The 26724-nt window shown below is 46.0% G+C and overlaps 1 long non-coding RNA gene across 1 annotated transcript in view; it reads left to right on the plus strand.

The window, feature by feature from the left end:
- Window positions 1-20789, plus strand: part of LOC138570457 (uncharacterized) — a 57577-nt gene extending 36788 nt beyond the window's left edge. The window contains exons 2-3 of the long non-coding RNA XR_011303549.1: window positions 17305-17354; window positions 17598-20789. This is a non-coding gene — a long non-coding RNA (uncharacterized lncRNA). The remainder of the gene's footprint in view (window positions 1-17304; window positions 17355-17597) is intronic.
- Window positions 20790-26724: the final 5935 nt, after the last annotated feature.

A 26724-nucleotide genomic window follows, 5' to 3' on the forward strand; every position in this document is an offset into this window, starting at 1 on the left:
TAACAGCGCCATGGTTAACGCCTGGGTCATAACGACCCCCATTGTTACATTTCGTGGATGGTAAGCTGTGTTACACTGTGAAGACGCCAGCCAAACTTGTACCCTGGGTGTCAGGGCGGTGTGTCTAAATAAAATATTGTAAACAAAAACTAGGCAGGAGCAGGGTTGAGATTTTGCCCTTGCATAGATAACCCACCAGGTGCAAAACACTTTCACAATGAGCGCAGTGGAAATTAACATGTCTAGGAAGCACTTTCTGTTCAAATTGTTCATTAAAGGGTAATGGGCAGAACAGAGACATGAAGCCTCGCAATCTAGAATGATGCAACAGGTGACCGCTATAAATATGGATGTGTGGCAAGACAGTGGACTGTTACATCAACCCCTGACAGATTTTTACATGATGCAGACCAGCAAAGATGAGCAAACTAAAATGGTCCAACTCACTGCAAATATGTACTTTCACATGATGAATATGGACGAAAGGTACCTGGAGAGTGTAGCCTCTGTTCAAAATCAATCTGAGTTATTGGAGCAAGCATAGAGAGATATAAGGCAAGCAATTTGCCCAAACCTCTAGACGAGTGCGCACAAATAGTAGAGAGTTTACTAATACCTATTTTCATGCCCTCCCTAAATACATCATGACACAGCTGGTTAGGGACTTCCACGATGAAAGGACAAACGAGAAGTAGAGAAGACCTTCTGACCAGTCCCAACTGGGTGGTTGCCAGGCAGGGTACCCCACATATGTGTCACCTGACTCTGCCACCTACATTAGCCTGAGGTACAAGTGGAACAGACCCATCTTCGGGTACATATGGACTCCCCCAGCTCAAGGATGGGAGCCAATCAGGTAAGCACAGCCCCAGGAAACTTTCCTCCAAACTTCCCACAAAACCTCCCTCAGGAGGTCAGTCATATTCCACCCTCCAATTTAAGTTCCTTCCCTAGGTACCACCCAAATCACAACCTTCATAACAATCCTTATCTCTCTCCCTACTTTCAGGATTCTAGATCACCAAATCAGGGAGAAAGGAGACCAAGAATGGAGGGCTCCCAGGTAAACCCTCAATACCCCGTCTACTTGGGGAGAAGGGACAGTTACCCTTCCCAAGAGCAGCAAAGGTTTGATCCTAGACCCCCATATCAACCATATAGGGTGTTACAACTGGAGTGCCAGGTCCAGAACTTGACCCAAGACCTAAGTGGAATGTTGAAGGCTCAGCAGAGCCCTCAAATGAACATGGCTGCCCAGAACTGCTCGAACCCAGGGTCTGCCACCACGGAGCAATGACAGGGAGAACGCCCCGACAACCAACAGGTTCCAGAGGAGGAGGCGCAGGGGGAAGGGGAATGCAAAGCCCTAGAGGAAACTTCCTTCCTCACCTGTGAAAAGCCCCTAGAAACCTCTGAACCCGAGCCTAAATCTCCTACCCCTGAAAAGCTGCAACCTAGGCAACAGAGGATAAGTAGGAGAAACAAAGGGACAAAGAAAACCCATTTTGTGGAGGAAGTCCGAATCCTCCAGTCTGAAGGGGAAGAATCCCTGTTGGATTTAGGGAAGAAAGTCTTCTCTTTAAAGGATGGGGGGATTCCTCCCAAAGAAAAATGGGTCCCAAAAGGACTCAGAAATCAGAGCGGGATCCTCCCCCCCAACTGGTTCAAGTGACTGTCCCCAGGAAAAGGGGGACAGAACAGAATCAGAGGAAAAAGGGGATTCCCAAATCCTCCAAATCTCAGCATGCCAAATCTTGTTTACCGGTTACCGAACTCCGACACAGAAAGCTGCCCAAGATTCCACAGTGTTGGAGTTCAACATAAAGAAATTAACTGCTCAGCTGGCCCAAAATGCACATTTCCTTTTCCTCCTTGAGGAGAAAGAAGGCTGGTGTTATGCCCCATTAAGATACAAGGCCAGTGCGCATTTTCAGCGCTGGTGGATACAGGATCCCAAGCCACCCTTCTGTCCAAAAAGGCATTTGATCAAATCAATTAAGGAAGGGGGGAGAGTCACCAAGTTCCCCTCACACCTCTTCTTGGGCAACTCCAGAACTTCGAGGGAAATTATATTCCTGTCGAAGGGACTGCGGATCTGGAGATCAAAATTGGGTGACATAGGGTGAAACACCCGGTCATAGTCATCACTCCAGAGGGCACACCCTGTCTCCTAGGGAATGACCGTCTTCGGAGGTTGTCACCCCTAATATACTGTGTGAACAAAGTCCTCTGGATACAGACTAACCGGCCAATAACACTAAAACAGAGCACCAACCATGTAAGTCTAAATGGCACATGCCATATGGTTGAGCAGCGGTCTGACCAAATTGAATTCCACCTTAGGAACAGTCAAGTGCCCAACATAACTGTAGTCTCTGTAGGGGAACAAACTGGTGATGGGAACCCTTCTCCATTTCTGAAAATCAACCTTCCTCCCAGCTTCAAGTGGCATTCCACGCTGGAAGGAAATGCCCTGAAATTTCATACTGATCCACAATTTGAAGAGAACCCAAATCCCATGATAAAAGGTGATGAAAAGCCTACTCAAAGCTTGGCTGATATTCAGAAAAAGTGTGGACAGACGTACCTCCCCATTCAGGTAAATGAGGGGGGTGGGCCTGTTCTCACCAGAGTATGCCTGAATAGTGGAAAAAAAGCGTCATCAGCGAAGTGTTATTCAGGAAACTCCCAAAAGATCATACCGTTCCCACATTTAAGCTGGTTGAAAAGTGGGAAATGTGTCTGGAAATTCCCAATTCCATACATCTCCTGCCTAGCAGGTGCATGCTAAAAATGTCCATTGGTGTTAAAAGCATAGATCATAATTGTTGGGTTGCGTGAGATGTCCCCTCTGCCTTTTACTTAGGCAGTGACATTCTCAATCGATTCGCAAATTATTTTGGACCTCATTAATTACAAAGTCTGGTCCCGACTGGGGGATTACCCCATGGGCTTTGACAATTCTGAAAAAGCATTTTGGTCAGCTCTATTTCTGCCCTATGCAGTTGAAGTTCAAACTGGAGAAGAGGTCACCATCCCGGGACTGGTCCGACAATTCACCATCCCATGACAGGACAGAAACTCCAAAATCCACACGCTTATGGAAATCTAAATTATCACCTCCAACAGCAGGGGTTGTATTTGAACCCAACACCACTAGTTGACCTAGAACACAACACATTTGAATATTGAAGGATAACAGCGACCCTGTGAGTATCACTCTGGGCCCAGACACCTTCATTGGAATGGCGGTTGATGCCCAACATTTCTCCATTGACTTAGGGAATGAAATCACGGGACAGATCCCCAATGACTGCTGTGATTATGACGATGACTTACCTCCAGAAAATGTTTCACCTGACAAGGGGAGAATTTCTTGGTGTACTGTTCCTGCCCTTATGGAGGGGAAGAGGTGACCTGCGGCATCAGGAAGAATCAGATGGTATTACAGGTCAACAGTAACTGCCTCTCCTACTTGAAACCTCCTGTCCAGGCCAACACCATAACCAGAGATCTCTCCACGCAACTGGAGGATACCGCAGAAATAGCAAAACCTGAGGTATTTCCAGATTTCAGGCAGATGGTTTAGGGATGAATCAACCAAACTGATGCCTCTAAGACCGAGGAGCAAAAGCAGAAGCTGAAACAGGTGTTTCTGGATTTTCAAGAAATCTTTGCCGTGGACTTGTACGACTGTGGTCGCACCGAGATACAGTCTACATCCCTACCCATGGACCCTGGGAGGGCTCCCGTATTCGTGAAGCAATATCGGTTTCCTCCCACGTCTATGGAGTCACTCACAGAGATGATGAAGAATTTAGAGTACTGTGGGATAATTTGTCCAGTCCACAGGACCTTTAATAACCCTGTACTGGGGATACTAAAACCCAATGATCAATGGAGACTATGCACAGACCTTAGGGAGTTAAACAAATGGGTCCACATGTCTCAATGGCTTCTTCCCTAGATTGACCAGGGACAGTCTGCAGGTTGTGCGTTAAGGCCCAGTCCAGTTGGTTGCCTTGTGGGGTTGTGGGTTCGTTGTTAATAACAACGCAATCAAGATTTGTTAAGGTCTTCTCGAGAGAGATGGCTTCTTTATCCACCTTATTACCTCGCCAGTGGTTAAAGTCTCCTACTAACAATGTAGACGAATTAGATGATTTTAAGTTTATGAGTTGTGAGCTAAGCTCATTTGCAAAGTCTGAGACTAACGATGGAGGTCTATAAATGACTATTCTGTTCATGCAGTCGTTAGGTGTAAACGTGAATTTGAGCTGTAGGGTTTCACATCTGTGACAACTGAAATTTGCTTTGAATAGTTTCAACGACTCTCTCGCTACAATAGCCACACCCCCACCATGGATACCTTCCCTGTTAGTATTATACACTGTGTATTCCTCTGGTACATCAATGTCACAGATGGGACCTATTGGGTCTTTAAGCCATGTTTCAGTAATACAAAGTAGATCAATTTCCTTCTCCGTGATCAGCTCATGTATGCTGAGTGCGTGTTTGCACATGGATCTGGTGTTTAGCAATCCTACCTTAATTGTATGGTGTAGCAGGGAGTGGGATGAAATGCCCACCGGGGGATCATCTCTCTCCCTTTGTTTAAGGTCCCAGCACCCTTTAGACATCTCACCGTTTATATTGTTGTCCAGGAGCAACATTAATTATGGATGTAAAAGGATTTTCTGTCCAGAATACAGGGGACGTGTAGCTGCTCCTTCACTCCTTCCACAGACTGTAGCAGACTGCACCTGGTTTGGGGGAAGTAGCTGCCTAGAACTACACTCCTTCTGGGGATTGTAGTTCTTGCCTATAGTCACACGTACAGAGAAGAAACTCTCTGATTCAAATTGCAGATACTGTCAAAAGCACTGCAATTCAATTTCAATCAAGTCAGGTATTATTTTCACTGAGTTTAAACAGCAGCACAAGCAAGAATGGAAGTTACAGGTACAATATTAATGTACAATGTTTAAAAAGCACAAGCTGCAATATTAAAGTACAATGTTTTTAAAACAGCGCAAGTTGCAATTACAATGTTAAAAGCGGTACTGGAGATGGTGTTCTCAAATACTTGCTTAACAGCAGTATTATATCAGAAGAATGACAAGGTCAACAATGTCATCTCCTATGCGAGTAAGACTTTGTCCTCTGTGGAGGAAAAATTCAACGATTGTGAGAAGGCACTCCTGGCAATGGTGTGGGCATTGAATAATTTATCCAGGGGTGCACATCATTGTTGAGACTCCTCACTAGCCTTTGCAATACCTCCAAAGTGACAGAATCCGGGCTGGGAATGTGAGCAATTCCAGAATTACTTCCTGGATTCTGTCCATGCAAGGCTTTCTTGTGGAGGTCAGATATGGCCAAAACAAGAAGAGTCCCCTTGTGCAAGGTTTGGTTGACTTGCATGATTGTGCTGGAGAAAACTGTGTTGAGGACGAAGGTCTAAAAAGACAAGAAAACATGGAGGCGTACCTGACTTCCCCGCACAAAGTCTGTGAGGAAGACACGTGCCAGGGGATGCCCAAGGTTTATGTGGATGGGTGCTCCTACCATGTTGATAACGCGGAAAAAGAACTGGTGGCCCCAGAGCCCTCAGCTTGGTACAAGATCGGTCCCGAAGTAGTCAGGTGGCGGAGTTGATGGCGGTTCATTAGGGCATCCTCACTGCCCTGCAACACCAACTCCATGAACTCGTCATAATCACTGATTCAGATTATGTCAGGAATGGGTTTGTGGAACACTTGATAAATTGGAAAGCCCGAGGCATGCTGTGTGCAAACAACAAACCACTCAAGCATGGGAAACAAATACAATCCATTGACAACTGGTCATCTCTGATGAGATGACCATCTACTGGAAGAGGATCAAGGGCCATTCCAGAATAGAGGGACCAGACAAAACCGGAAATGACCTGGCTGATCAGTTGGCCAAAACCAGAGCCATCAATGGGGATCTCATAGAGATTGAGTGCCTGTTGGGGGGAAATACAGGTCGCTTCTGTCACCAGAACTCAAACACTTGCCCAAAACAAACTCTCAACTGCTGTAACGCTCACCTGATTCCCACGGAGGCGCTGACCCAAACTGGACTGCTACAGTTGCTTCTATGACTATGATGATGTGTAGAACTCGGAAGACGCTCTGGGCAGGACCTCCGAATATTGACTGTCTGGCTTGTAAGGTGAGTTTTCTGCAGGTGGAAGAAAAAGGGGTAATTACAAGCTGGTTGGATAGTTCTCCCACCAATCATCTGCTTTTCCCACTTCTTGGTTCTCGACTGGTCTCCACGAACTCTCACCTTTGGTTTAGTAAAGCCGAGCTCTCCATCCTGCTTCTGGTGCCGGGGCGCGTGGAATCCAGTTACGTCACTGGATGATTTCAGTGTTTAGGCTCAGTGTCCTTTTGTGGCTTGTAATAGTCCTTCAGGTGCCAAGGAGCTGTTGGCGACACCACCACTGCTGTGCAAGAAGAGGCTCGTGAGTATAGAAGATCTGAGGCCGCTTCTGAAGGAGCACCCTTTTATAATGTCCTTTTCTGTCTTTCAGGTGCCGAGATGCTGTGGGCGATGCCGCCGCTGTTGCACGTGCGGTGGCACGTAAGTATAACTGAATTGTGGCCGTTTCCAAATGGGCGCCTCTGAAAATGTCTTTTCCTTCCTTTCAGGTGACGAAATGCTGAGGGCGATGCTGCCACTGTTGCACATGTGGTGGCACGTAAGTATAACTGAATTGTGGCCGTTTCCAAATGGGCGCCTCTGATAAAGTCTTTTCCTTCCTTTCAGGTGCCGAAATGCTGAGGGCGATGCTGCCGCTGCTGCGCGTGAAGAAGCGCGTAAGTATCACTGAATTGTGGCCACTTCAAAATGGGCACCTCTAATAATGTCTTTTGTCTTCCAGGTGCTGGGATGCTGCCGAAGCGAAGGCCGCGATGAACTCCGGTGTGATCACGGATGGATAAGGTAAGCGACCGCAGCTGCGAGCGTGTTGCCCTTATATCTTTATTTGCAGGTTGTCGGAGACTGGACTCTTGTGGCTGAATTCTGGTGAGTAGATGTTCCTGTGCCTTTTCTTCATCCACAAGTTGCTGCTCGAGAAGCTGAGGGTGTGTCTGGACCTGGAATGCAGGAGCCGACTCGGTGAGCGTCCTGCTGCTGTTGCAGAATAACGCGAAGCACGTGAATTCTATCGGGCATGGTTTAAATAGTGGAGAAGTGCTTTGGTGTGTATTCTTCCTCCAGCCTCACCCAGGTAAGAAAAGAGTTCCAGTGTCAGAGGATTAGCATCAGCCCCACCCAGGTAAGAAAAGAGTTCCTGTAACAGAGGATTGGTCCCTCCCAGCCAGTGGCTGGGACTTCACCCAGCTTGGATTGTTCTAGGTGAGTATGCAGCATGGTCTGCCACAGGTAAGTCCACCCAATCACTACTGCACACTTTAAGAATATGAGCCCGGCGCCCATGGCGCCGGGACTGTGGTTCCTTATGAGCCTGGCGCCAGAGGCACCAGGACATGGTCCAAAGGGCCCCTGTAGGGGTCTGCTGGAACCGGGGGTGTGGATGATGAGCCTGCTTCCGGGGCTGCTGGGCCAGTCTTGGCTCCTCAGGAGTAGCGCTCATGATAGCACCCCCTCTCAAGGCCCCTCCCAAACTTGTCCTCCCCGGGGGTTTTGGTTTATCGGGAAAGGTTCGGTGGAATTTCCTGACTAGACGAGGAGCATGGACATAGTCATAGGGTTCCCAGGATCTTTCCTGGGGTCCGTAGCCTTTCCAGTCGATTAGGTAGAATAGTTTTGATTTGATGATCTTGGAGTCCAAAATGTTTTTAACTTCAAATTGGGGCTCTCCATTCACCTGAATGGGTTCTGGAGGTTTGGTCAATCTGGTTCCAGGTTGCATGGGTTTCAAAAGAGATACGTGAAACACAGGATGTATTCTCATATGGGTTGGCAAATCTAATTTAACGGCCACTGGATTAATTATGGCCGTAATTGAATATGGTCCCAGGTATTTGGGGTTGAAGGTGCGAGGTCCTTTTAGCGATAAATGTTTGGTGGACAACCAGACTTGATCCCCAACCTGGTACTGAGGGGCACCGCTTCAGTGTTGGTCTGCTCCTTTTTTGTACCTTTCTTTAGCTTGTTGTAGATGTGCAGTTGCTTCCTTGAAAGCTTGGGTAATAACAGAGTGCAACTGATCTACGGCGGGTGTTCCAAGATCTTGAGGTGGGTCGAGGTTGCAGGTTCGAGGGTGAATTCCATACAAGATAAAGAAGGGACTCTTCCCGGTTCCCGAATGAACTGAATTGTTGTATGCATATTCAGCTATCCAAAGGATGTCCTTCCAGTTGCTTTCAGACTGTTGTAGCATGCATCGTAAATATTGTTCGAGAGTCTGGTTTGTTCTCTCGGTTTGCCCGTCGGTCTGGGGGTGATGGCTGGTTGAAAGTCTTACATCGATTTGAGCTGACCGACAACAACTACGCCAAAAGTGAGAAATAAACTGGCTTCCTCTATCAGAGATTAGTACCGACGGGAAGCTGTGTAACCGGACAATGTTTTCAAGGAATTCTCTGGCTAGTACTGAAGCTGAAGGTAAGCCTTTTAGCGAATGAAGTGGGCCATTTTAGAAAACAAATCCACAATAACGAGAATAGTGTTGTACCCGGAACAAGATGGTAAGTCTGTGATGAAGTCCATGGAAAGGGTATGCCAGGGACACGGTGGAATGTCTAATGGTTGCAGAAGACCAGCCGGCCTTTTCTTTTGACCCTTGTTTTGAGCGCACACACCACAGGACATCACAAATTCTTTTATGTCTTTTCTCCATGAAGGCCACCAGAAGTGTCTCTTCACTTTTTCTGTGGTTTTGGCGATGCCAGGGTGACCCTCCATTAATGAATCATGATAACACGAGATTACCTGTTTTTGTAAATCGGCGTGTGGTAGGAATAATCGTCCTTGGAAATAAGGCAAGTCATTGTTTACGGTGAAGTTCTCTCCTCTTTGTAACCAGCTCTGTAAGTCTGATGGGGTCACAAGTTGTTTAGTTTTTGCCTCAATATCCTCGATGGATTGCGAAGAAATCAGACCCAAGATCCTTTGTTCATTAATTATTGGTACGGGTTCGGGATTGACAACGTTATCTCCCATTCCAATTCGGGAAAGAGCATCCGCTTTGCCATTCTTGTTGCCCGGGCGGTAAGTGATCACGAAGTCAAATTCAGCAAAGAATAGAGCCCAGCAAAGCTGTCTGGAGGATTGAGCTTTGGCGGTTTTCAGATACTGTAGATTTCGATGATCGGTGATCACCGTAACGGTGTGTTTGGCCCCGAGGAGATAATGCCGCCAGGCCTTAAAGGCGGATTTAATAGCTAAAAGCTCTTTGTCCGTGATGGTGTAATTAATCTCAGGCGCCGAGAACTTTCGAGACCAAAACGCCACAGGATGCAGTTGGTTAGTCTCTGGATCCCTTTGTGATAGAACTGCTCCCATTGCTAAGCTGGAGGCGTCTGTTTCAACGATGTAAGGGAGATCCGGGCGTGGGTGTTTCAGAATTGGCGCCGAGGTGACTTGGCCTTTAGCTCTTGGAAGGCTTGTTCAGCTTCTGCAGAACATTCAAAGCGCTTATTTTTTCTTAAGAGGGATGTGATGGGTTGTACCACTTGTGAAAACTCTGGAATAAATCTGCGGTAAAAATTGGCAAAGCCTAGCATGCTTTGAACGCCTTTCCCGGAAGTAGGAGATGGCCATTTGAGGATTGCGTCAACTTTTCTCGAGTCCATGTGGACTCCTTTGGGTGTCAGAATAAATCCCAGAAATTCGACCTCGGTGACATGAAAAGCACATTTCTCGAGCTTGGCAAAGAGTTTATGTTGGCGAAGTTTTTCAAGGACCGCCCTAACATGATTTCGATGATCAGCTTCCAAAGATGAGTACACAAGAATGTCGTCTATGTAGACGACAACACAGACATCAATGAGCTCTCTGAGGACGTCATTCATGAAATATTGGAAGGCGGCCGGCGCTTTGCATAGTCCGAAGGGCATCACTTGGTATTCAAATAGCCCATACTTAGTGCGAAATGTCGTCTTCCATTCATCACCTTCCTTGATCCGTACCAAATGATAAGCTCCCCGGAGATCAAGCTTGGTATGAATACAGGTGTTTTTCACCTGGTCGAGGAGTTCCGGGATCAGAGGTAAGGGGTATCTGTTTTTTTACTGTTATCTGATTCAGAGCACGGTAATCAATACAGGTTCTGAGGTCACCTTCTTTTTTTGGTACGAAGAACAGAGCCGAGGATGCAGGAGACTTTGACGGACGGATAAAGCCATTGCCCAGATACTGGTCTAAATACTGTCGCAGATGAAGGTTCTCAGGCTCGGTGAGGGCGTAAATCCTACTGCAAGAGGGAGTTACACCGGGTAGCAGATCTATCTGACAATCATATGATCTGTGAGGTGGCAAGGTGTTAGCCTGTTCCTTTTGAAAAACAACTTGGAACTCTCGATACTCTTGAGGTAATTGTGGACCGTAAGTCATTGCTAACGCTAGGCCAATGCTGGGTCGTGGATAGCAGGTTGATGCACACTCAGGGAACATTATCGTCTTTGCTCGCCAATCAATCTGAGGGTTGTGTTTCTCCAACCAAGGGATTCCTAGGATTACTTGGAATTGAGGAGCCTTGATCACGTCGAACACAATTACCTCCCGATGCCCGTCTTGGCCTAGTAACGTCACTTCAGCAGTGGTATGGGTTACCGGTCCGGAGGCGATTTCGGTCCCATCCACCGTAGTAATGACGTCTTTAACCGCCTTTGGACAAAGAGGTAGGTTCATCTTGGAAGCCAATTCGCGGTCCATGTAATTTCCTATTGCTCCACTATCAATGTATGCCTTAATAGCATGCAAACGTTCTGGTTGCTTTGGGTTTACGAGGACCATAGGCATTATGAAGTGCGAGGTCAAAGAACTGGTTTTTAAGCTCGGCAAGCGGACCTCTACACTTGTCGGGCGAGGTCGTTTCCCGGCTCAGGCTTTTCAGAGTTCTTGTCAGAAGCTCCTACTGTCTTCTTAGGTGGTTTTACCGGCCAATCTCGAGGAAAATGTCCAGAGTTTCCACAATAGAGGCACAATTGCATTTGTCGTCTTCTGTCACTCTCTTTCTGGGTTAAGGGACCCTTTACGGCCCCAATCTGCATAGGTTCAACGGTGTCAACCCCTTTGGCGTTGCTTTGTGTTTTCGTGAATACTCGGGTTTCAAACCTGGATCGGTCCGCCTTTCTGTTTTGGAGCCTATGATCCAATTGGACCACCAAATCAATATATTCCGAACAGTCCTGAGGAGGATTCACGACCTGGGCAAGGACGTCTTTAAGTTCACCATGCAGACCTCTGTGAAATAGCGTGATCCTTTTATCCTCGGGCCATCTAGTTTCCACGATTAACCTATTAAAAGATGCAATGTAGGCTAAGAGGTCCTGGTTGCCCTGTCGCAGGGAGAGGAGTTCGTTGTCCAGGGCCTGCCCTTGGGAATGTCTTGCAAAAAGTCTCTCCATACTCGCCTGGAAGGCTGAGAAGTTCCGAAGAATTGGGTCATCCTGTGTAACCAGAGGGATCGACCAATCAGCGGTGCTGCCGCTAAAATATGAAAGTACAAAGGCTACCTTGGTCTGGTCAGTTGGAAAGGCTGTGGGTCTACAAAGAAAGTGCAGTCGGCATTGATTTATAAACACTGCAAATCTTTTAGGGTCACTAGAAAAGCGTTCAGGTGGTGCCAATGGCACATTTCCAGGTAGGTTGATTTGAACGGGATTAGTTGAAGTAACTGGGGTATAATTCCCCCCTGAGTTAGGTAGAGGAGTTTGCCCCGCTTGACTCTGTAATAACTGTCTGGCGAGATCGTCAGTTCGTTCTTTTGACATTATCAATTCCCTCTTAAGGGTGTTCGTTTCCTGGCGAGCAGCATGGACTTCAGCTCTTAATTCCCCCAACAACTGGGCCAATTGGTCTGTGTCGGAAGTTTCCATAGCGCCTGGCTAGGAGATTATGGGTAGGCTTCGCGTTCTGTATCGCTCACCTGATTCCCACGGAGGCGCTGACCCAAACTGGACTGCTACAGTTGCTTCTATGACTATGATGAGGCGTAGAACTCGGAAGACGCTCTGGGCAGGACCTCCGAATATTGACTGTCTGGCTTGTAAGGTGAGTTTTCTGCAGGTGGAAGAAAAAGGGGTAATTACAAGCTGGTTGGATAAGTTCTCCCACCAATCTTCTGCTTTTCCCATTTCTTGGTTCCCGACTGGTCTCCACGAACTCTCACCTTTGGTTTAGTAAAGCCGAGCTCTCCATCCTGCTTCTGGTGCAGGGGCGCGTGGAATCCAGTTACGTCACTGGATGATTTCAGTGTTTAGGCTCAGTGTCCTTTTGTGGCTTGTAATAGTCCTTCAGGTGCCGAGGAGCTGTTGGCGACACCACCACTGCTGTGCAAGAAGAGGCTTGTGAGTATAGAAGATCTGAGGCCGCTTCTGAAGGAGCACCCTTTTATAATGTCCTTTTCTGTCTTTCACGTGCCGGGATGCTGTGGGCGATGCCGCCGCTGTTGCACGTGCGGTGGCACGTAAGTATAACTGAATTGTGGCCGTTTCCAAATGGGCGCCTCTGATAATGTCTTTTCCTTCCTTTCAGGTGACGAAATGCTGAGGGCGATGCTGCCGCTGTTGCACGTGCGGTGGCACGTAAGTATAACTGAATTGTGGCCGTTTCCAAATGGGCGCCTCTGATAATGTCTTTTCCTTCCTTTCAGGTGCTGAAATGCTGAGGGCGATGCTGCCGCTGCTGCGCGTGAAGAAGCGCGTAAGTATTACTGAATTGTGGCCACTTCAAAATGGGCACCTCTAATAATGTCTTTTGCCTTCCAGGTGCTGGGATGCTGCCGAAGCGAAGGCCGCGATGAACTCCGGTGTGATCACGGATGGATAAGGTAAGCGAGCGCAGCTGCGAGCGTGTTGCCCGTTTTCTAACCTTATGTCTTTATTTGCAGGTTGTCGGAGACCGGACTCTTGTGGCTGAATTCTGGTGAGTAGATGTTCCTGTGCCTTTTCTTCATCCACAGGTTGCTGCTCGAGAAGCTGAGGGTGTGTCTGGACCTGGAATGCAGGAGCCGACTCGGTGAGCGTCCTGCTGCTGTTGCAGAATAACGCGAAGCACGTGAATTCTATCGGGCGTGGTTTAAATAGTGGAGAAGTGCTTTGGTGCGTATTCTTCCTCCAGCCTCACCCAGGTAAGAAAAGAGTTCCAGTGTCAGAGGATTAGCATCAGCCCCACCCAGGTAAGAAAATAGTTCCTGTAACAGAGGATTGGTCCCTCCCAGCTAGTGGCTGGGACTTCACCCAGCTTGGATTGTTCTAGGTGAGTATGCAGCATGGTCTGCCACAGGTAAGTCCACCCAATCACTACTGCACACTTTAAGAATATGAGCCCGGCACCCATGGTGCCGGGACTGTGGTTCCTTATGATCCTGGCGCCAGAGGCGCCAGGACATGGTCCAAAGGGCCCCTGTAGGGGTCTGCTGGAACCGGGGGTGTGGATGATGAGCCTGCTTCCGGGGACGCTGGGCCAGTCTTGGCTCCTCGGGAGTAGCGCTCATGACAACTGCCCAGTGGAGTAAGGAGATCCCAAGACCTCGACCAATACTTGAAGGGGTGTCTGGTGTGTGCACAATTTCAGCCAAGTTCCCTCCCACACCAAGCTCCCTTACAGAAAAGTGGGATGACACTGCCTTGGCCAAATTTACAATTAGATTTCATTGGGCCCATGATTCACTCCTCTAGAGGAAACAAGTACATGTTAACTGTAACATGCTTGTTTACCAAGTGGGTGGAATGTCACCCGGCCCCAAATTGCAAGGCAGAAACAGCAGCTTCCATGATGATCAACCACATTTTCTGACATTTCGGCCTCCTCCAAAGGATTTAGTTGGACCGAGGAAGTCACTTTACCAGCGAGGTGATGACAAAGATGTGGGAGATACTTGAAGTAAAGAGGAAACTCCATATTGCCTACCACATAGCCTCTAGTGGGGGAGTTGAGAGGTACAATAAAACGAGTGTGGCCATTCTAAAGAAGTTTGTGGCAGACTCTGAGCCTAGTTGGGTCATCCAACTACCACTTATCCTGATGGCCATCATGTCTACACCATCTTCTGCAACAAAAATGTCTCCATTCGCGCTAAGGACTGGATGAAAAACGGTGCTACCTCAGAATCTGCTCTACAGAACACAAGAGCAGACCCTGATTAACGCATCCACGACACATGAATATATTGAGAATTTGCAAAAACACCTTCAGCAGGCTTTTGCGTATGCTCAACAAAATCTGGAAAAATCGGCAGAGTGGATGAAAACCCACTATGATTTACCCACCACTAAAAAAGAATACCAAGTAGGAGACAGGGTCTACTTGTACAATTTTCAAAGGAACCAGATCAAGGAGTGGAAGTTCCTTCCCTCCTGGCGTGGCCCCTTTGAAATTGGAGACAAAATCTCACCTGTCGTCTTTAAGATCTACTTCCCTAAAGGAGATCAAACGGAAGAGAAATGGGTGCACATCAATCAGTTGAAGTACTGTCATCCCACAAACAAACACCTGTGGGGAGGTAAGAGGATTATGAGCCCTCTTTTTGGCACATCCTCTATACATTTAGGCAAAACCTAGAACAACAAACAAAACAGTGCCAAGGGGGTTGATTTGATCCCTTTTCAATTAGTGTCCCAATGCTTGCAGCATTAATCACCAGTTATAGATTAAATTCCAAACGAGTTTACAAAAAATATATATCATTTATTAGTTTTCATCATCATTATTAGTTTTCATCATCATCAAAAAACTTTGAGTTTGTTCATAGTCAACATTAAAAACTTCAATAACCAGATAACTGGTATAAAGTGCAAATGCTAACAACATGTACCTCTTCACAATTGGAGGTAAAACAGCAGAATAAACAGAAGAAATATAGAATAATCACCACAGATACCAAAAAATAGTAATGAACCTTTTGAAAACCAGGAGTGAATAAAGGTTGAGATCACTCCGGGGTAGTGTTGTGCAAATGTCACCAGAATCAACCTATTCACTCACTACATTCGTTCTAATTCAAATTCAGACATACCCATTCATACATTCATCACTTTCCCAACATGTTTCTTTCTGAACGTGTGTGTAAACAAAGTAAACAGAAATTCTTCAGGGGTAGTCTGCCGTCTACCAAAACCAAAAATAACCCACTAATGATATTGATGAGGGTACATATCATATAGTAACAGCTACAATCAGATTATTGCAGATTATTGCAGATTCAAACAGGTAAAATAACACAATGGCAAAATGCTTTAAGCACATGTTCATGTGAATTAATATTTCAAACTCTTCTCGTCCTGTGAATGGTCCACAACTTGTTTGAGACTAAACAGCAAGAGAGGGACTCCATATCTGAAAAGGGAACAGATCAGGGTAAAAAATAAGTAATACCCTGTTTATTCATTCTCTAGTGAATAAAAAGAAATGAACATTAAAGGTCGACCTAATTTATGAATAATGGTCAACAAATGATATAACTGCCTAAACTGGTAAGTATATCACTTTAAGTGGTCTAAAAAGAAAAGGAAACAGTGACACTCAGTATGGATGGAAATACTCATGAGAGTAAAGATTGAGGCCCCAACAAATACAAAGTAGTGGCACTGTACAGAATAGATGTAATACACTGCTCAAAGTGCTACCTCAAACAGGAATAAATGAATAGGAAACTCTTTAGGATACATTTGTGCATCACGGTACTAGAGCTCGAAGTCAGAATCATCACTTACATCAAAAATGGAGGTTCACGAGGGAATACAAGAAAGATCATCCGAGTTGGTCGGTCTTTAATTCCATGTTGGTGCAGTCTGGGGTTACACAGAGCACCGTTGGTTATTCTGCATCAGAGAGACAAGGGGGAACAAAAAACGAGTTGCATCTCTGTCAGTATGTTCTGCAGGCATTATAGATGTAAGCATTTAGTGGTGGAGTATGCTGCTTACCATTCCTTATACACTCATAGTTGCTCAATGGAGGAAATCGTATAATTTCCTTTTCCGTCGTGTTTGAAATGTTGAAGCTTCTATCCGTGTTTCATAAACTGGACTCAGTTTAAAAATCCTGTGACGTTCCTTTGTTCACAAATAGCTGCTAATGTGCTACGGGTGCCGATTAATGGCCTCTAAACAATAAAGGCATAAGATGCGTTTATGTGACCACGAGGCGTGAAGGGAAGCATAATCTCACAACTGCCTATGCTAATTGAAACTTAACGAGGCCCAAGTTACAGGGAGAGAGGGTCAGGTCAAAGTCGCTGTGCACGAATGAGCAAAAGGGAATGAGCAGCTATTATAGCTCATTAGATACGGCACTCCATTTAGCATGAATGGAAGTCCGTATTCAACTAGATTAAAGGGCTACAGGTAGCCAAATCGTATGCCAAAGGTTCTGAGTCTGGGTGTATATGTTTCTTCCAGTGGTTCTCCCTCCGTGCTCACATTGCCGTTGCTGGAGTGTTCAGTAGATCACATGATTTATATACCTGAAAAGATGTGTCTCAGAACGTCTCGCATATCATGTGATTTGAGTGCTCACGTGTCGTGTGGTTAGAGCATACGTCAAACTAGTACATTTAGCTAGTGGTGTATATATATAGCAAGTCCCTCCTTTGTTTCCTTAAACAATGTTCGTCAGTGTTACAACACGCAACTTAGGGGCGACCCCCATTGGAAAGAGAACTGTCAACCACACGCAGTGTTGATAAGTCAAACTATGTTTGTGATATTCGGTTACATTTCGTTTTTAGTGTTTGAATAACAATTTACAGATTCCAATCTACTTTCTCATTGAGCCCAGTCCTGGAGCTGTTGGTTAAAAAAATAAGTTGTTGTTCCTTTTTTAGAAGGATCGTTTTATCCCTGTTGGAGTCCATACTGGGAGTCAGTTTATAGAGCACTGTCCATTTCAGGTCTTCCACTGTGTGTTGATGTTCTATCCAGTGTTCGACCATGGGTGCGTTTTTAGTTCGATTTTTTAGGCAGCTTTTGTGTTCGCCAATGCGGAGTTTCACCTTCCGGTCCGTTTTGCCAATGTAGATTTTTTCACATGTGCACCAGATGGCATAAACTACCAAGGTGGAGTTGCAAATGGTATGTGATTTTTGTTGCCATTTAGAATTCATCCCTATGTCTACTTCTGTACTCTTTGTCATTCCAGGCAGAACTTGTGACTGATTGAAGAACCCAGGAATCCTCCGAAGAGTAAAGGTAAGGAATCGGAACCTGGATGAATAAAATCATACACTTACAGGGAGTAGAACAATTATTCTTATTTTGAAAAGATAATGAAGTAGTAAAATGTGTGTTTAAATAAGTATATGTACGAAAAATGTTTATTGGAAATGTATATTTTGTATGTATCTCTCCTGCTGTTTTATTGTCCATTTTCACATCTCTATCTGGGAAAGTGGTATTAAATGAAATACTTAATCTCTCCATTCTTTTTGGCAGATGCACTAACTCCTTGCCTCTACAGGCCGGAGGGGAGCCGCCATAGGGGGAGAGGCCCAGGACCCACAACCTAATGGAAAAATTGAAATCCGAAGAGAGTGGGGGCAAACTAGTGCACCACTCCATCAGGACCAGGAATAGAGCAGACATGCTCTGAAGAAGAGTCCTGGAATGAACCCAGGAGCAGCCACACTTTAAAAGAGCTCCCTGGGATGAACCCAGGCAAGCATAAAATGAACACCCCACTCTCTCCTAGCTCTTCTCTCAGAATAAAGTTACCAAAGAGCTAGGAAGCTTGTGGGGTAGAAATAACCCTTAATGCCATAACTAAAGGCTGGAGTCAGTGGGGGGACATGCTCCTCAGTAAAAGGCCTGCTTTGAATTAACATGGAAATAAGGCCCTGCAAATTCCAAAATGAAAAGGTGCGAAATTAAGCAGAAAAACCTGGAGATGCCTAAAAATGTTCTTTGCTTCACATGAGAGAGAGACACGAGAAAACCATTTGCAAAAGGTTTTGGGAAGCTAAAGTTATATTGGCAGAAATGGCAGGATCCAGCATGTAAATAAAAGTGTCAAAATTGTGTGCAAGGCGGCACAGCAGAAAGGAGCTTTTCACTGTGACAGAACCAATTACATGTAAAAATCTGTTTCCCTTTCAATTAAAGATATGCTCCTTAAAAATGTATGAAAGAGGTGCAACAAATTAACTGGAGTTCTCGGGCTTATCACAGAAGAATACTTTAAGTTAAAAGAATCTACCAGGAAATGTGAAATTGCAACAAAATGAAAGGTTTCACAGCTGCAACTTTCCCCAATAACATTGTAATTGTGCATTTAACATTAACACTTTAAGTATTCAAAGGCCCAGCTAAAGTCTTGACATATATATGTATGTTGCCCTTCTGTAATCACTGTCTGGGGGTTTTACATGTTGGAATTGTGCAACTCTAAGAGTTGATTTTAGAGTAAAATGTTTGCAGTGGGGTGTAATGCTGAAGTCTTGGTTTCATTTCTGCTGTGGGTTCCTCAAGTGTGAAACTAAGATTTCAAAGGCACCGTTGTCAGCGAGACGAGACGAGGAATTCTCCTACTCCCCAGGCTTTATTGCTAAACCCAAATAGGCCATCATAAAGCAGGCCCTCAGCCTTTGAAGCTTTGGGCTACCCTAAACAAAAGCCTCCCTCTAGCCATCAGAGCTAAAACCAGATCTCTTCTATGCGGGGGGTGGGGGTTGCAGAGTTAAGGAGGAGTTTCACACCCATTGCACAGAATAGGAACTATGCTGTTTAAGGGATAACTTGGGAAATATTAATCGCCCAATGATTAATGTTCAGATTTCTGGAAAAGCTGTCAGTGAGCTGCATCTGGTGAGCCAAAAATGATGTTGGTGATACCAACATACCAACAGTTAGGAGGAAAAATGTGACTGTGATTTCTGCATGAATGCGAGAATCATAAAAAGTTGAGGAAATATGTACAAAAATCAGACCCAACCCCCAGACCCAGTTAGATGATGGAGGGGGTATGCTCCCTTGGCATCCCAGAACACTCCCATTTTCTTTGGACCTATCGGCCTGCAGATGGGAGGGAACCCTTGAACATTGTCCTATCCATTTTGCAAGAAAGATGACACATTCCGATGTCATTTGCCTTATAAATAGGTCACTCCACCTCAAATGGGGACTCTTTGGACCTATCGGCCCTCAGATGGGAGGGAACCCTTGAACATTGCCCTATCAATTTTGCAAGAAAGATGACACATCAGTGTTAGGCAGAATCCTGTGCAGTGCCCTTATGGACCACCACACACAATTAAGACTACAAGGGGTAATACAAGTTCATCTTTGGTACAAGCCTGTACTACTATGTTAAAGTGGTAGCAGTAGGGGAGCAGCCAGGCTTATCTCAAGAGTATATGAGCAGTAGCAGAGATTACACAAAGGGACCACAATTACTGTGACTCAAGCAAACACTGACTCAAAGTTTAAGGTAAAAAATATAAGTACATTTAGTTTTAAACCATCTGTTATAAAACACAACACTTCTATAAATTCAAAACCACACATAACATACACTACACACAACCAATTCACTTGGTACAGTATAACTCAAGGTAAGTACCCTATGTTTTAACAGACCGGTGTTGTGAAACAAAAGACGTTACTGGGAATACATATGCTATCACTTTTTGACAGTAATGACAGTTCGGTCTTACTAAAGATACGCGTATCCGCGGCAAGAAATGTTACCGAGGCAAAAACACACTTAGCACCTGAGTTAACCAGAGAGAGTTGGGGGGCAAAAATCATAGGCAATACGTTTGTCAGGGCAGACAGAATCAGAGAACACTCGTTGACAGAAATACAAGAGTCAATAGGCCAGAGCCAGTGTCAAGTGGAACCGGGTTCCTGTTGTCGAGGATCACACAGTCGGACAGTTCAAGATTCAACATAGCCAGGAGTACTTAGATATCGTCAAACAGAGTAAGCAAAAGTTATAAGAAGGAGGGAAGATTAGGACAAGCCTTGGAAGAGGAGAAAAGGGATTCACCCTAGTTCCCCAAAGAAGGACACAGTAACTTATTCAAGGGAGGAGCTGGTGCCACGGCAGTTGTTCCTGGTAGTTTCCTGAAGACACACAGTTCCTGGTGCTTCGGTCGTGGTGACGAGAAGGAGGACGTCTGGAGGGGTCTGCACCACACAGGGATGATGCCAGCGGCAGTGATGGTGAATACAAGGTGCGCTCCTTTAAAACAGGAGAGGCTCTTCAGGTGGCTATCCGGACCACTACAGCAGTGTGCAGTGATTTCGACCACAAAGAGGATCCTCTGACTGTGGAAGATGAGCTGGTTGACCCCACCAGACTCAAGGGAAGAAGACTCCGGACTGGATCTTCTCTGGTCGTCGAAGGACTGCAGCAGGGCTTCACCGGGACAGGGTAGTTGCAGCAGCCGTCTTCTCTCTGCTTCTGTTTGGTTCTCTTCGGTTCCTTGTAGTTCCAGTGGCGACTCTGACTTCCAGCCCAAGAGTCCTGCCTTTTATGCAAAAATCCCCCATTCACACAGCCTGGCTGTCAATCACGCAGCAAGGGGGTTGTCCAGCCCGGACAACCACCTCAGCCAATCATGGCAAAGTGTGACTTGGGTTTCCTAGGATACCCTGTGCAGGGGGTGACTACACACCTCCCTCACATTCAGCCCACCTAGACACCCAGGTGCCTAGAGGAGGGCTTCTTGGCAGATGCCCACCAAAAGACAGTGAACAAAGGAGGTAAACCTGGTTTGCCACAAGAAGGACTTTAACAAAAAGAAATCGCGACTAAACCCGACCGGAGCCAAAAGAAAGAGTATTTGGTGAAGCGGGTTTATGTTCGAGGCTAATATAATAGCCTAAAACAGTACCATGTTTATATAGTATAAACGCGGTAGAAATGTTAGGGTAGATACCACTGCCACCAGCCAAGTCAAAATGTTAAAAGAGCAAAACAAGGCTCTAGGAGGTAAAGATAAAAAGGGCTAAGGAGTAACCCTTTCCAGTACTCCATGTAAGATGGGGTGTACTGGATCTGTGGTTGAATGACTAGGTAAAGTTAATGGCAACTTTACCCTTTTCTGGGGGACAGTAGTCAGCTCCAGAAATTGAGTTGGTGGGAAGTCTAAAAGACAACCCTGTGTTACTGCACTGAAGGTGCTGTGTAACACACAAAAGAAGGGGCTACTGAAGTGGTGTACTCCAGAGTCCACAATCACAAAAACAGATGAAATACACATGGCAAAACATGGGTAAGAGTGGGGGAAAAGCTCTCACTCTTACCCAGTGGAAAGAATTACTTCAGAAATCCAGCAAAACTGCTGGGGGACTCACTAGGTAAGGGAAATTAGCCATTGGATGAGAATTCTCCCTAACAATCATTGATGTCATTTGCCTTATAAATAGGTCACTCCAGCTCTAATGGGGACTCTCCCTACCAAATCCGAGGTGTGCAGCTAACCAAATCTGGAACCATACTGCAGAGAGTGGCCTAAATCTTGGAGAGAAGCCAGGAGCTGTAGTAACTGGAGCAAGACTTTTTTTTGGAGGACAGAGAGAGGCCTTGACTGACCCCCTTGATTGTCCCTGCAGTGAGGCCCTGGTGCCGCTTGATGTCCATCAACATCAGGCCCTTTCCTTGTGAGTATATACAAGTCAAGTCAAACAAGTTTATTCGGAATTTTCAAAGAAATCCATCAAACACAAAAAAAAATGCAGAAACATCACAAATAGGCAATTACAATCACTACTCCCGAATAGAAACAATAACTCCACAGTTCATTAAATCCCTAATTCTGTCCCAAAATGACCCTTTACGGTGGCCTCTCCACCAAGGTACTTGACCGATCACGACCCAGAGGGATAAGGTTAGCGCCGGACAGTGAAGATGACCTCACAATTGGCCACCAGGTGCACCCAGACCCTGTATCCGGATATGGACTAATTAAGATCCCACTCCTGGGTGTCCTGCCAGCTCCCTCACGTTGTCCCAGGACTTTGTTTGCTACACTCGGGTCCCTAAAGGCCAATTCCACAGTATCCCAGGGCTGATTCCCCCCACTAGGTACTCTGACACAACCCACCATGGATTCCCTATGCACTGAAGCACAACCTTTAGTGGACCGTAGCCAGTGTAAGGTTTTATTTAACAGGGCATCCTTTGATTCATACACATCCCTCGCCAGTTTAGGAACCCCATGAAGGAACACCCTAGCGTGTTTGAACTGATAATGAGGTAGGGGCTGGAAGGGAGCCCCACTACCCCGTGGACCATACACTCTCTTTTTCCCTAGGTAGGTACATTGTGGGCCCTCTCTTTGTGGAACATAGACCCGCAAGGGGGTAGGCTTTGCCTTGGGGTCGGGCGACCTGTGGGGCTCTTTAAATTTAGCACTTCTTGCACTGGGGTTGATGGCAATTGCTGGTCCCGCGTTCCCCAGCCCCAAGCTAAGGGAGGCGATTGTAGGAATTACAGTTACAGGGCTCAGGGTAGCCTGTTCCCCCTTATATACCCGTGGAGGATCGGGGGGACCCTTGCCCATGTTTGGAGTAATCAGAGGCACCCCATCCCTCAAAGCCCACCCCTTAGATTCTAAGAGGGATGAGAGCAAAGTTCTGATAGCTGCTAGCTCCACCAGCACTTGATTACATTTACAGCCGGCCCCCCTAGGTATAGAGACACCCCCGGCTGGGGTGTCAGTACAGTTCCAATGTCAATGCTAGTGCTACTACATGGTCGATCGATGGTCCTGAGTGGGGAGAGATGGAGATAAGGGCTGGCTACTGAACAGGATGAAGACCCTTGCTCATTACAAGGGTTACGAGAGCGGAGGGGATGGTTATGCATGGAGCCGTCGATAGGCTGTCCCTCCTCTGTGGGAACGGGGGCAGGAGAGGAACTGGACAAACCCACAAACATTCCAGAGCCAAAGTTACAGTCGCAGTCCTCTACAACATCCTCTTCAACATCCAAAGCATGTGCAAGTTCTGGACAAAACGCACCCAATGAGGTACCAGGGGAAATGCCAAAGGAGAGGCTGGATGGTTGACAGCCACTGGTAAACTCTGAATGTCGAACCAGTTCCCCCTCCGTCCCCGGGCATGGTTCACCAAAGGCAGGAAGCGGAAATGATGGGCAAGATGTCATAGTGGGGGCCCGGAAATTCCCCTGCAGCGGGGGTTGGACAAACTAACGTGCCGCCCTTGTTTGGGGCTATGTCTGCGAAGTATCCCAAACTCAGCCGTCCATCCGTGGTAACTTCTATGGTTAGAGATGGCTCCTTGGTTAAAACCTTAGTTGCTATACCCCCTCCTCCCTCGAGTAGGTGAGACAGGCCAGCCTGACCACCAGCCTCTCTATCACCTCCAACACAAAGACCTTCCAGATCAGTTTTGCTGTCCCTTATGTCTTGGAGAGTTTGCTGGGCTTCTATTTCTGGCGAGAGAGAAGTGAGGTGGCTAGAAGAAGTCACTTCCCCGACAACAGGGGCAGTGTCAATGAGCGAGGAGACTGCAGTAAGGGCCTTGGCTCCAGTTGTTCCTCCTTGGTGGCTCAGTCTCTTAATAACCACAATTTTACGTGCTGATGACTGCTCAATACTAATAGGGGCGGGCTCAGAGCAGCACAGGAGTGGGGTGAGAGGCAAGTTGGGTGAGGGTTTCTTGAGTAAAACATGGCCCTTGTGGGACCTTAATGACTTTAGTAGGCGCATGGCGGATCCCCCCCAAGCCAAGACCTCAAACACAAAACAGTTCCGGCCTTTTACTCCTTTACTCCTTCGGGCACAGTCACAGAAGCACTCCCCTGCACTTACTTTCTCCCCAGCCGCGCCTGGAAAGGGCCTCCCACCACGAACGCCGAACACCTGCAGCGCAAACACCGCGCCCTTGCCCCGCCGCGGGCTTCACCACCGCGGGGCCGTGGAGGAAAGTTTATGAGCCTGGGGGTGTGGCCTTGGAATCAGGAAGCAGCTGGAGGTCCGTGGCGCCAAACACTGCGCCCTTGCCCCGCCGCGGGCTTCACCGCTGCGGGGCCGTGGAAGAAAGTTTATGAGCCTGGGGGCGTGGCCTGGGAATCAGGAAGCAGCTGGAGGTCCGCGGCGCCAAACACCGCGCCCTTGCCCCGCCGCGAGTATATACATCCCCAGCAAAAGATTGAATAAACCCTATATTCTTCAGCATTGCTATAGAGATTCCCCATGGAAAAAACGCCATTTTCTTGGTTTGTGTAATTCAGTCATTTTCCTATTGAGAAATATTGCCCTTGTTTGCGCATTGTAGTAATTGTTCCCATTGAAAATCCTTTGTTTGCCCGTGCATTTCTGCCATTTCCCATTGAAGAATGTCCCATTCCTTGTGTAAGTCCCTATTATATTTTGTTCAGTGAATCAATGATTTTCCACATTATTTCACGGGATCGAGAAAGTTAGAATTCGAAACTAACTCTCTCTTACCAGTGTCTTGTGAGTCATATAGTCATAAATTGCTTCCCCAAAGAATTAAATTCATTATTAGCTAAAAACGAATTTGTCTGTGTGTTTAAATGGTGTTTTACAAAACAATTCCCATTTGCATCTGTCATTTTAAACCCAAACCGATTTTATTATTGTGAGTATTCCCTTTGCCCAGAGTCTACCTGTTATGTGCGTTTGTCATTTCAACTGAAAACCGAGTTTCCTATCGTCCTTTTCCCCTTGTTTAAAGCGTGCCTGTCAATTGCAGCCATGAGTGAAAACGAGTGTCATTTGCAGCCTTAGTAAAAATGTGTCATTTGCATTTTTGTTTTCTTGGAAATTTTGCGTAACCTTTGGAAAAACGTTTTTTCCGACTCTATCCCGCTAGCCCTACAATAACGGATTTCCGATTGCATTCCCTTTTTATTTTTTGTTCATGCGTTCATGTGTTGCATGTTTTAAAAGCGAGTTTCCTATTGTGTGTTAGCTAGCCTATTTGCTTTCAAGTCCAAGCAGCATGAACTACCCTTGTGTGCTGTCCCATAGAAATTGTCCTAACTCAGTAAAAACCATTTCCATCTGGTGCAGAAAACGAAGTGTCCCATTCATTGCTGTTCCCATTGGGTTTCTGAAAACTCCATTCATAAATCTGATTTTAACCTGGTGTCCCCAGTCCTTGCCACTGCCTTCCCTTCAAAGCTGACAAGCCTAGTGGAGGTCTGGGGGGTAGGGGGGAGGGTTGCTGGGACTCCAAAATCCTTTGTGTGCGGGTTTCATTCATTTTTATGGTGTTTTGAACTGTTGATAGTAGCAGTGAAATCAGTAAAGAAAATCTGTGTGCCATCCATGTTTGAGTTGTCTTAGTGTGCCATTAGACTAAAGTGCTTTGAAGCCTGTGTTACCACACCTTGGTGGTTATTGTAACGGTTCATTCAATTTTCCATTAAATCACCAATTAATAAAATATCCATTGATACCACACCGGCCTCGTTCCTGGTCTACTGTGATACAGGGTGCTTGTGGAGAGGTTGGGTGTGAGACGGGTTGGAGGCCTCCTTAAAAGAAGCTGATTGTAAAGATAAAAGGCAGTTTTATTGTGCGCTACATTCATTTGCAAGGGAAAGAGATCCCTTGCTTGCTTGTACTGCATAATATATTGGGACAAAATGATGTTGGTATCCAATTGCTGTGTATTACATGGGTTAAAGTACCACCAACCTTATAAGGATATTGTAAATCACAAAGGAGTTCCATGACAAACTATAAACTCACAACATTCTGAAATGAGTTGCAATACCGTTTTTATGCATGGTAATGTATTTTATTCCTTATAATACATGGAGTCACGCTGTCAACCCCTTTAATCGTTGGCCTCTTTCTTAATTTATTATAAGAGATCTTACAGTTGACAAATAATGTAAGCAACGCAAAGCGCAAATCTGTTTGCGTTGAAAAGTCACTATTAGGAAATTTGGTAATGTGTTGCTTGACATTTGTTTAAGCAGTTTATCGAATCCCTGTAATACATTGTGTGGTAATAGCAGGTTCTTGCTCTGCCATGTTAAACTTCAGCAGTGCACAAAATAAGCAGACTACCGTAAAAAAAGTTCCTTATCATGTAATGGCTCCAAAAGGCCCCAAAGATATTTTAGAAAACAGGAGTTTCAAAAGCTCGCTCGTCACTGCTTTAAATGAGCGTTGCAGTGACAGCTGAAATTCTTCTAAGTGCTTAGTGATTACACTTGCGGTAGTGGTTTCATTTTATTTTTAAAGGCCAGTCGTGATTTCTCAAGTGGTCTGTAATAAGAAAACTACTTTATACGGGTATTGCAGGCTGCCATGAATCATCGAAATGATTCGCGTCTGAGAATATCATTGTGTTGACATGTTTCAAGCACTGCCTGGGGAAGCAGTAATGCCCCTCATCACCTGGCAGCTCAAGTCATGAATGATTCCTTCGACCTGAAGACCTTCCTCTGCTCCTGCTCATTATGAAGCGATGCAGCAGCATGGTGGCCGCTGGTCATGTTAATTAACCACCCATGCAGGATGTGCCAGCATCCTGGCGATAGGGACATTTTTTGGCAAATCTGTTGTTCACGTTATTTTAATACACCATTCCCCCCCCCTTCATCCATATCCAG

The sequence above is a fragment of the Ambystoma mexicanum genome, chromosome 1p, assembly GCF_040938575.1.
Source record: "Ambystoma mexicanum isolate Mex_15411 chromosome 1p, UKY_AmexF1_1, whole genome shotgun sequence".
Taxonomy (NCBI): domain Eukaryota; kingdom Metazoa; phylum Chordata; class Amphibia; order Caudata; family Ambystomatidae; genus Ambystoma; species Ambystoma mexicanum.